Raw genomic sequence first — 10,912 nt, 5'->3', positions numbered from 1 at the left:
AAAACCATTGCAACTAAGGTGAACCACCATGGGCTACATGAGAATGCACAATGAAAGCATATTTATAGAACATGTGTAATGTGAACTCCCCTCCCCTCCTCCCCTAACACTTAAGATGCACATTGCCCCTCAATGTACGCATGCAAGCACAATAGAATATAAATAAATCAAAAACGTATGTGGAAGTGGGTAATTGAAACAATACTCCCCTAAACTCCTAATGGTGCATTTGATGAAGCTATTTCTCATTGAGAGTTGAGTTCCACTGAGTTGTGGAGACACACACGCCATGTAAAAATCACATTGATCGTGTCTATGTACATCAGTCCTCAAATCTATCACTCACAAGACAATCTACACGCATACACAAGGGGAATTCAGTAAAGCTCAACAAAAAACAAAATAAAACTCGAGTATATAAAGATAAAGAAATGAAATACAACTCGAGACAAAATGAAAATAAACGATAAACTTCTAACGATGATCTTTTCCAAGTAGTACAAGTACCAAAATAAAAAACGAAAAATAAAATACGAACACATAAAGAAACTAAAAGAAAAACACATCAAGAGTCGGTGTTCTCTGTGGTCTCTGCTGGTGCTACTGCTGGGTGAAGAAAGCGTGGATCAACTTGTCCGGGTACTCGTGATGGTGGTGCTGAACGATCTTTTCGAGGAGTCCGAGAGTCTCATAAGAAATGGAGATGTCATGCTCTTGCTCGAGAATCGCGAAGATGTCAGACGTGGTCATCACCGGAATGGTGATCCACGGGGCGTAAAAACCACATGGGGACTTAGCAAAAATCTGAAAAATACATCATAAATTCATTCTAAAGTTCTCCTAAAACAATAATCCATCATTTGAACATCAAAACAAAGCACATTCACCAATTTTAATCGAATAAAATCAAGTATGGCGAAGAAAAAAGAGAATGAGTGTTTACCAACAAGATGAAGATAAAAACCTTGAAATCGGGCGGAAAACTCGAGTAAAATCTCTCAAAATCGATGGTGAGAAGTCGGGAGAGGGTGAGGATGCATTATCAAAGTGTTTGGGAGTGTGAAAATGAAAAGGTGAACAAGATATATAAAGAGAAATCGTGGCCTTTTGAATTCTGTACATCCACACAGGCGTGTGGAAATTACCCATGCCCGTGTGACTATACAGGAGAGCTTCACAGGGGCAGATACATGCCCTTGTCTGCTCTTAGAATGGCATTCTTTGTCTCTGAATGCATCCACACGGGCGTGTGGAAATTTACCACACCCTGCAGCCTCGACCCATGTGCCACTCACACGCCTCAGCCTCCTCTATCCACACAAGAATTTCAGAGTGTTTCACGCGCCCGTGTGGAAATTACACATGGGTGTGGATCTTCACAAGGCGCATCTCGCTAGGGGCACTCACACACCCCTCGTGTCTCCTCGGGATGGAGGAAATCTTCTTTGCAGAGTTTCACACTCGGGCGTGGACTACCCACGCCCGTGTGTAGTTCATAAGGTCATCCACGGGGGTCAAGCACACGCCTTGTCTCTTCTCGGGATAAAGTCTAAACTTTGCAGAAACACACGCCCATGTGGAAATTCCACACGCGCGCGGTGACCGCTACAAGGTCATTCACAGGGGTAGACACATGCCCCTATGTCCTCTTCGGATGAGCTCTGAACGATAACACACGCCCGTGTGGAATTTCTACATGGCCTTTTGTATTCTCTAGATAACTTAGAAAAAAATTACAGACTTTGTAGAAAATTTTTGAACATTTACATCTCTTCTAAGCCTGCCTATATTATGCGAGAGAAACCACAGAATCATGAAAAACACACTCAAATGATTAAGAAAACTTCGCCACACACAATTAAGAACATGATATTACCAATAATCCACTAGAAAATCACAACAATAGCTTATAAAAGATCAAGTCACCCACATTTAAGCTCTTATTCATGGAAATACTAACCAAAACCTAGAACACGGTAAAAAATTGTGTTGCCTCCCAAGAAGCGCTTGTTTAACGTCACTTAGCTTGACGTACCTGACCTTACCTCATGGGGGCTCATAGATGAAGGTTTCCCTCTTACCCACGACTTGAAAACATGATGAACATAGTCTTTTGAAGGTAGAGGGGGAGCTATCAAGTTTGTTACCACACAAGGGTCATCACCCTTACTCCGTTCTTGCTCATCCCCATTAGCCTTAGGGCGTTTCTTGTGACGTCTCCTTGCACGCTTCATCTTCCAGAGCATCTTCTTCATGATCCCCGGGGTAGGTTGTATCTTATCCTCTAGACCAAGTGTTATCACGTCTTTAATCTCCACTTCTTGGTCTAGAAACACCTTATATGGGTGCAAATTCATCATTTCCTGCACATATTCATCCATTAGTTCATCGGTAGTGTCAATAAAGTAAAGATTATCATCAAAGTCTACAGAATGTCTCATGGCTTCAGTGAGGCGGCACGTGAACTCGTCATCCCCTACTCGTAAAGTCAACTCCCCACCATCCATATCGGTAAGAGCTTTGGAAGTGCGCAAGAACGGTCTCCTAAGTATTAAAGTAACATTGGCATCCTCGTCAACATCCAACACTACAAAGTCTACAAGAAATATATACTTGTCAACCTTCACAAGTACGTCTTTGATGATGTCTCTCGGATGTCTCACAGTTATCTGAGTGGGCCTAGGCTCTCCCAAGCATAGCTTTTGGAAGAATGTATAGGGCATGACATTGATGCTAGCCCCTGAATCCACCAATGGCTTTTCTTCACCCAAATTTTCAATGTTGCATGAAATGATAAAGCTTCCGGGGTCTTTCTTCTTCTTCGGCATATTCTTTTACAGTACCACCGAACAAGAGGCATTTAAGATCACAGATTCACTCTCCTACAACTTCCTCTTGGTTGTCAAGAGGTCCTTGAGAAACTTTGCATATCGAGGCATTTGAGAAAATGCCTCCACAAATGGAATGTTGATGTGCAACTGCTTGAATAGACCCAAGAACTTCTTGTATTGCTCATCATTTTGGTCATTTTTCAATCTTGAAGGGTAAGGGATTCCTTGCGTGTAAGGTGGGGGTACCACCTCCTTCTCCTTGTTAGTTCTCTCCTAAACCTCCTTGACCTCGGGTGCTTCAGCATTAGTTCTCTCGCTCAGAAGCATAACCTCAACCTCATGACCACTTCTCAAAGTGATCGCCTTCACATGTACTCTCGGAATAGTTTCGGTTGTACTAGGCAAGCTTCCATGAGGTCTCTCCGATAACGACATCACAATTTGCCCCACTTGATTCTCTAAATTATGCAATGAAGCGGTATGGTTGCGAAGTATAGCTTCGACTGACTGAAATCTTGTATCCGACGATTGGATGAACTTTTGTCAAAAGCTTTCTAGATCGCGAACTGGTCTCCCATGCCTAAAACTCAATTTTCCATGTTCAGGGATGGTTGTTGTTGTTGTTGTTGAAAACCCGATGGTGTCATGGCCTTTTGTTGCCCTTGATTATTCCAAAAAAGATTCATGTAGCTCCTCTAACCTGGATTGTAAGTATTGCTATATGGATTGCCTTGGCCTCTCATTACATTACCCACAAAATCCACTTGTTCAACCCGAGGACGTACTCACCAATAGAAATCGGGCAATTAGACGCAAGTATGTCCCTCCCTACACCCAAAGGTGCAACTAGTAATGGCTCGCCACCTAGGAGAAGTTAGAGTATCTAGCTTCTGTTCAATGACTCAACTCTAGGTCGCCAAACTACATCGATCTCATGAAGTCCGCTACCTTCTTCTCGCCTCTTGTATTCCACTCGATAGTCGCTCATAGCCATTTCTTCAATGAGATATCGGGCTTCTTCAGGGGTCTTGCTTCCTGAAGTACCTCATGCTGTAGCATCAAGTAACTGTCTTGTGCTCGAGTTTAACCCATTATTGAAAGTTTGAATGTTCATCGACTAGGGGAACCCATGTTGAGGACATTTCAGCAGGAGCTCCTTGAACCTATCCCATGTCTCAAAAGGAGACTCCAATTCCGTTTGCACAAAGGATGAAATTTAATTTCTGAGCTCCACAGATTTTCCAGGAGGAAAATATCGAGCAAGAAAAGCTTCTACCATTTCCTCCCAAGTAGTAATGGATGCTCTAATTAATGAATATAGCCACTGCTTTGCTCTTCCCTTTAATGAAAATGGGAAGGACCTCAATCTGATAGCATCATCCGTAACTCCATGAATCTTAAGCATGTCACACGCTTCCAAGAAGTTCTGGATGTGTTTGTTCGGATCCTCATCAGCCAAGCCATTAAACCGTGCTGACTGCTATATCATTTGGATGAATTCTGGCTTTAATTCAAAATCCTGAGCTGTAATAGGTAGCCCCATAATACTAGACTGTGTGTCCAAAACTGCGGGTCTGGAATAATCTAATAGTGTCCTCTGCTGTTCATTCTGTTCTGCCATAATATCTGATCCTTCACCTTCTACCACAGCTTGATTTGGATGTTCTTGCACAGGTTGTTTTCCCCATCAACAAAGTGTTCATTCAAGTTCAGGATCTCCTTCAACCAATGTCAAAGATTTCCCTCGGGTCATAACCAGGACTTCAACCAAAGAAAGAAAATCAAATCAGAACAATAAGAAAATGTGACATAGAATAAATGATGAATAGCTAAAATAGCAAAGTGCAAAGTGTTTCGAAAATGCCTATTCCCCCGGCAACAGTGCCAAAAACTTGACAACGCCACTTTGCATGTTGAACCGCAAATGTACGGGTTTGTCAAAATAATAATACCACGGTGAGTGGGTAGTCGAATCCTCAGAAAACAGTGATCAGAACACATAGATTGCTATTTAACTTGAGTAAAGATGAATTGATAGTGATGTGAAAACAAATCAATGCAAATAGAAATAAGAAAAGAAGAAGGAGGCACAAATAAAAGATAGGAGAGGCAATCGACAATAAATGGGGCACCCAAACATTGCTCACCCTAAGACTATTGCTTCAAGTGTAAGACCAATTATTATAACTCTTAACTGATGTCTAATGAGTTGTGGAAATCCTTAAACACACGGTCCCAAAACTTATGGTCAACCGTAACTAACCTTGTACTATGCCCAGGTGGAGAAATCGCTCAGTCTCAACACCTCACACTGCGCTATGTTGCTTAATGCTCTATGGATTTTAAGTGATAAACCCTATTCTCGAATATAAATCTAACCCTTTTGTCCAGGCGAAAGACCCTAATCTCAGTTAAGCCCAAGACACTAAGGATTACTTCAACGTTTCACTCTGTTGCTCATGAAACTAAGGCCCAACGGAGTTCGTCCCTTACCACTTCACTCTATTGTGACCGCAAAGAACTCATGGAATGTGGAGGCAGGATAAATCACACAGGAGGGGAAAGGGGATGTTCCGCTATCTCTCGACTCACCCTCTAAACCCTTTCCAATCAAGCATGGTCTAATCCTCATGGTGTGTCACTTATCCATAAGGATTACCAAGATGGATTCTCAACCCTAGTGTCACTCTAAGAAAAATTCAACTCAACAAGCATTCGAGATTGGAACTCAATTAAAACATAAATTAAAGAAAGCATAATAAAAGGTCAAAGAAACAACATCATCCTAGGGTTTACAAGTCCAAGCACCCACTAGGAGTTTAGCTCTCCATGGAGCACAATACAATCAATAATGAAATCAAAAATAAAAAGATGCAATCCATGAATAAAGCCCCCTTGGTGTTCGTGTCGATGGTCTTGTCGAGTGGCGGCGTCTTCTTCAAGGGTTCCCTTGTCAAGCCTAGGGCACACCTCGCTGGATCGGTGCCGACAAAAGCTTCCCCGATAACTCTCTTCTAAAGGAACACGGTGTTGAAGGTCGTCAAACCTCTCCAAAAGCCTAGCCCAAGCCTCTCCAAACCCTACCGTGGGTGCCTCCAAAGGTGGAGAAAAGATATCCAAAAGATGGGGTAAAAGATTTTGAAATCAGGTTGAAATCACGACTTAAATAGGGTTGGAATCGGGCATCCACACAGGCGTATGGAATTTCCACACGCCCGTGTGAATCTTTAGAATTTCAGTTTTCAGCAGCCTGTGAACTATAACTGCTATAGTACGTTGCCGCAGTGATTTACTACAGTACTTGCTATAGTACTCTGCCAAAATACTCCCGAATCGAGACTTTCATCAAGGCAATATAAACATGCACACGTCCATGCTGTAGATCGCGTTGCATCCTCAAATAAAAACACATTTGATAACATTCTTGCTAGCATTACACAAGTCAAAACACATGAGTGTGACTACCTTTGTGCCCCTCCAATTTGAGTTTTTAGTTGTGCATAACGAAGGTTGGCACACACTCACATGTCTTTGAGAAGAACTTGTGTCTTCACATTTGTTCACTCCAAGATTCCATCAACAAAGTGCAAACGCAATCTACTTTGGCTTCTTTCTTCCATATTTGTCTCCACAACCCTACATGTACAAAAGAACACAAATACACATGTATAAGCGATATAATTCGAGAAAAGTAATGCTGATTGTAAGAAAAAAATACTTTGTATTACTAATACACAAACACTTATCATACACATTCTAAAAGGAAAACAGAGAATTAGGGATTTCATTCAAAACTAAAAAATAGGAAACATTCTTAGAAAAATAAAATTGGATAAGGGTTTTGATTCAAAACAGAAAAATACAATACATTCCACAAGAAAACATTGGATTAGGATTTTGATTCAAAAATAGGAGACATTCCCAAAAGAAAACATTGGATTAGGGTTCTAATTCGAAAATAGGAGACATTTGAAAAAGAAAACACATGATTTCTATATTTTTGATTAAAAATCACTTGGCATTCTAAACAGAAAACATAGGATTAGGGTTTTTATTCATAGCAAAAACATAGGAGACTTTCCGAAAATAAAATGTTGGATTAGGATTTTCATTGAAAAATAGGAGGCATTGAAAAAAAAGAAACATACGATTAGGGTTTTGATTCAAAAATAGTAGGTATTCTGAAAAAAAAAACATATGATTACTGTGGTTTTGATTAAAAAATGCTAGACATTATGAACAGAAAACATATAATTAGGGGTTTGATTAAAAACCTAAAAATAGGAAACATTAGGAAAACAAAGCATAGGATTAGTATTTAATGGAAAAATATGAGGCATTGTGAAAAGACAACATAAGATTAGAGTTTTGATTTAAAACCAAAAAATAGGACACATTTCTAAAAGAAACCACATTATTAGGGGCTTGATTAAAAAAGAGCAAGCATTTCCAAAAGAAAACATAGGACTATTGTTTTGATTGAAAAATAGTAGACATTCCTAGAAGAAAAATATAAGATTGGCTTTTTGATTCAAAAGTAGGTGGTACTCTGAAAAGAAAACATACGATTTAGATTTTGGTGGAAAAATATGAGACATTATGAAAAAGAAAACATAAGATTAGTATTTTGATTGAAAAATAGGGGATATTGCGATAATTAAAGATAGGATTAGGGTTTCGATTTAAAAAAAAAAATAGGACACATTTTAAAAAGATAACATAGGACTAGGGTTTCAATTCAAAAATAGGAGACATTGCTAAAAGAAAAAATATAGGAATAGGGTTTTGATACAAAAAAAAGGAGGCATTTCAAAAAGAAAATATTAGATTAGGGTTTTCATTCAAAAACAAAAAAATAGGAGACACCCTGGAAAGAAAACATATGATTTGAATTCTTTTTGAAAAATATGAGAAAAAGTAGACATTCCATTGGATTAGGGTTTTGATTCAAAAATATAATACATTATGGGAAAAAACATAGGATTATGGTTTTGATTTAAAAATAAAAAAAAAGGAGACATTCCGTAAAAACATAAGATTCGGATTTTGATTAAAAAATCTTGAAATAAGAGACATTCAGAAAAGAAAACAAAGGGTTAGCTTTTTTATTCAAAACCTAGAATTAGTATTTTAATTGAAAAATAGGAGACATTAAGTAAAGAAAACATATGAATAGTGTTTTCATTCAAAAACAGAAGACATTCAAAAAATATAGGATTAGGGTTTCATTTAAAACCAAAACGTAGGAAACATTCTAAATAGAAAAAAATAGGACTAGGGTTTTGATTAAAAAATAAGAGACATTACGAAAAGAAAACATAAGGTAATGGTTTTGATTCAGAAATAGGACACATTCTCTATAGAAATTAAAGGATTAGAGTTTTGATTAAAAAAATTGGAGACATTTCGAAGAAAACATAGGATTAAAATTTGGATTCAAAAGCGGGAATACGGTGATGATTGAAAAATAGGAGACATTGTGATAAGAAAACGTAGGATTAGTGTTTGATTTAAAAATAGGAGACATACCAAGACCAAAAACGTAGGATTAGGGTATTGATTAAAAAATAGGTTGTCTTCTTAAATGAAAATATTGAATTACGGTTTTGATTCAAAAATTAAAACAGAAGACATCCCATAAAAAAAGATAGAAGATAGGATTAGGATTTTGATTGAAAAGTACGAGATACTCCTTAAAGAAAGCAAACGATTAGGTTTTTGATTTAAAAAGAAGAGTCATTTTAAGAGAAAACATATGATTATGGTTTTGATACAAAAGTTCAAGACATTCCTAAGAGAAAACATAGGATTATTGTTTTGATTAAAAAAAAACGGTGCCATTCTGAAAACAAAATATAGTATTAGGATTTTGATATAAAAAAGGAGACATTCCGAGAAGAAAACATAGCATTAGTGCTTTGAATGAAAATCGAAGAAAGAGACATTCCGAAAAGAATATATAGGATAATGGTTTTTATTTAAAAATTAAATAAGGACACATTAAGAAAAGAAAACTTGAGATTAGTGTTTTAATTTAGAAATAGGAGACATTTAGAATAGAAAACTTAGGAATAGATTTTTGATTGGAAAATCAAAAAATAAGAGAGATTCTGAAAAAAATAATATAGGGTTAGGGTTTTCAATGAAAACTTGGAGACATTTGGTAAAGAAAACATATAATTATTGTTTTGATTCGAACTCTAACATAGGAGGCATTTCGAATAGGAAACATAAAATTAAAATTTTCATTCAAAAACAGTATATATTAAAAAAAGAAAACATAGAACTAGGGTTTTGATTAAAACCCCAGAAAAAAGAAACATTCCCAAAAGAAAATGTGGGATTTAGGTTTTGATTCAAACCGAAAAAATAAGAGACATTCCAAAAAGAAAACAAAGGATTAAGTTGTTGATTAAAAAATATAAGGCATTCCCAAAAAAAAGATAAGATTATGCTTTTGATTCTAATCCAAAAAATAGGAGTCATTTGGAAAATAAAACATAGGATCAGGGCTTGATTCAAAACCAAACAATAAGAGAAGTTCCGAAAAGAAAAAATATGATTAGGGTTTTGATTAAAAACTGAAAAAGAGAAGATTCTGAAAAATAACATAGAATCATGGTTTTGATGAAAAAATAGGAGACACTACCAAAAGAAATCATCGGACAACGTTTTGATTCAAAACTGAAAAATAGGAGAAAAATATGAAAAATAAAAACATAGGATTAGTATTCGATTGAAAAATGAAAAATTAGGAGACATTAAAAGGAAAAACATAGAATTAGGGTTTTTAATTGACAAATAGTAGACATTAAGTAAAAAGAAAACATAGAAGTAGTGTTCTAATTCAACAATAGAAGACAATATGAAAAAGAAAAATATAGGAGTAGGGTTTTCATTCAAAATTGAAAAATCGGAGATATTACGAATAAAAAAAATAGGACTAGTATTTTGATTCAAAAATAAGAGACATTAAAAAAATAAAACATAAGATTAGGGTTTTAATTCAAAAATAGGACACATTACTATAGGAAAACATTAAATTATGGTTTTGATTAAAATTGGACACATTGTAATAGGAAAACATAGGATTAGGGTTTTTGATTGAAAACATAGGAGATATTCCAAAAAGCAAACATAGAACTAGGGTTTTGATTGAAAAATAAGAAACCTTCCAAAAAGAAAACATCGGATTAGAGTTTTGATTTAAAAAAGCAAAAAGAAGACACTCCAAGAAAGAAAAACATAGGATCACGGTTTTGATGAAAAAATAGGAGACATTACTAAAAAACATAGGAATACTTTTTGATTCAAACACCGAAAAAAGGAGATATTCTAAAAATAAACATATGATTAGCTTCTTGATTCAAAACCAAAAATTAGGCGACATTCAAAAAGGAAAACATAGAATTAGCATTTCAATTGAAAAATAGGTGACATTAAATCAAGAAAATATATGATTATTGTTTTAATTCAAAAATAGAAGACATTCTAAAAACAAAACATAGGATTAGTGTTTTCATTCAAAACTGAAAATGTAGAAGATATTCCGAATAGAAAAGTAAGGGCTAGGGTTTTGATTAAATAATAAGAGTCATTATTGAAAGAATACATAAGATTAGGGTTTTTATTAAAAAATATGACTGTTTGGATCCTCATCGGCCAAACCGTTGAACTGTGCGTATTGCTGCAACATGTGGATGAATGCCGGCTTTAGCTCAAAGTTTTGAGCTGTGATCGAGGGACGCACAATGCTCGATTGTGTTCCCAACACTGAAGGTCTGGCATAATCAGTACTGTCCGTTGTTGCTTGTTCTGTTCTGCCATGTTTTCAGATCCTTCCACTTCCAAATCAACTAAATTAGACTGTTCTTGCACAGGCTCTTTCCCTTTTCTTCTAAGTGTATGTTCAAGCTCAGGATTTCCTTCAACCAATATTGAGGGATTCCCTCGGGTCATAACCTTGAGCTGCACCCAAAAAGAAAGAAAAAGAAATCAGAACGATGATAGAATAAGAAGATAGGAAATAGAATGTATGGTGAAATATCTAAGAAAACAAAGTGCAAAGTATCTCTAAACGC

At 36.4% G+C, this 10,912-nt stretch overlaps 1 protein-coding gene and 1 non-coding gene across 2 annotated transcripts in view; one reads left to right on the top strand and one right to left on the bottom strand.

Annotated features, from left to right (window-relative positions):
* Positions 1 to 10,912, bottom strand: part of LOC120256783 (vacuolar protein sorting-associated protein 52 A-like) — a 67,651-nt gene that overhangs the window by 4,553 nt on the left and 52,186 nt on the right. The gene's annotated exons all lie outside the window — the stretch shown is intronic.
* On the top strand, positions 3,956 to 4,062 carry LOC120265867. Its single transcript, XR_005537780.1, has one exon. It is a non-coding gene; the product is annotated as a small nucleolar RNA R71 (small nucleolar RNA).

This window comes from Dioscorea cayenensis, chromosome 1, assembly GCF_009730915.1.
Source record: "Dioscorea cayenensis subsp. rotundata cultivar TDr96_F1 chromosome 1, TDr96_F1_v2_PseudoChromosome.rev07_lg8_w22 25.fasta, whole genome shotgun sequence".
NCBI lineage: Eukaryota > Viridiplantae > Streptophyta > Magnoliopsida > Dioscoreales > Dioscoreaceae > Dioscorea > Dioscorea cayenensis.
The sequence above is the reverse complement of the archived record's forward strand: the minus strand, read 5'-3'. Positions and strand labels throughout refer to the sequence as shown.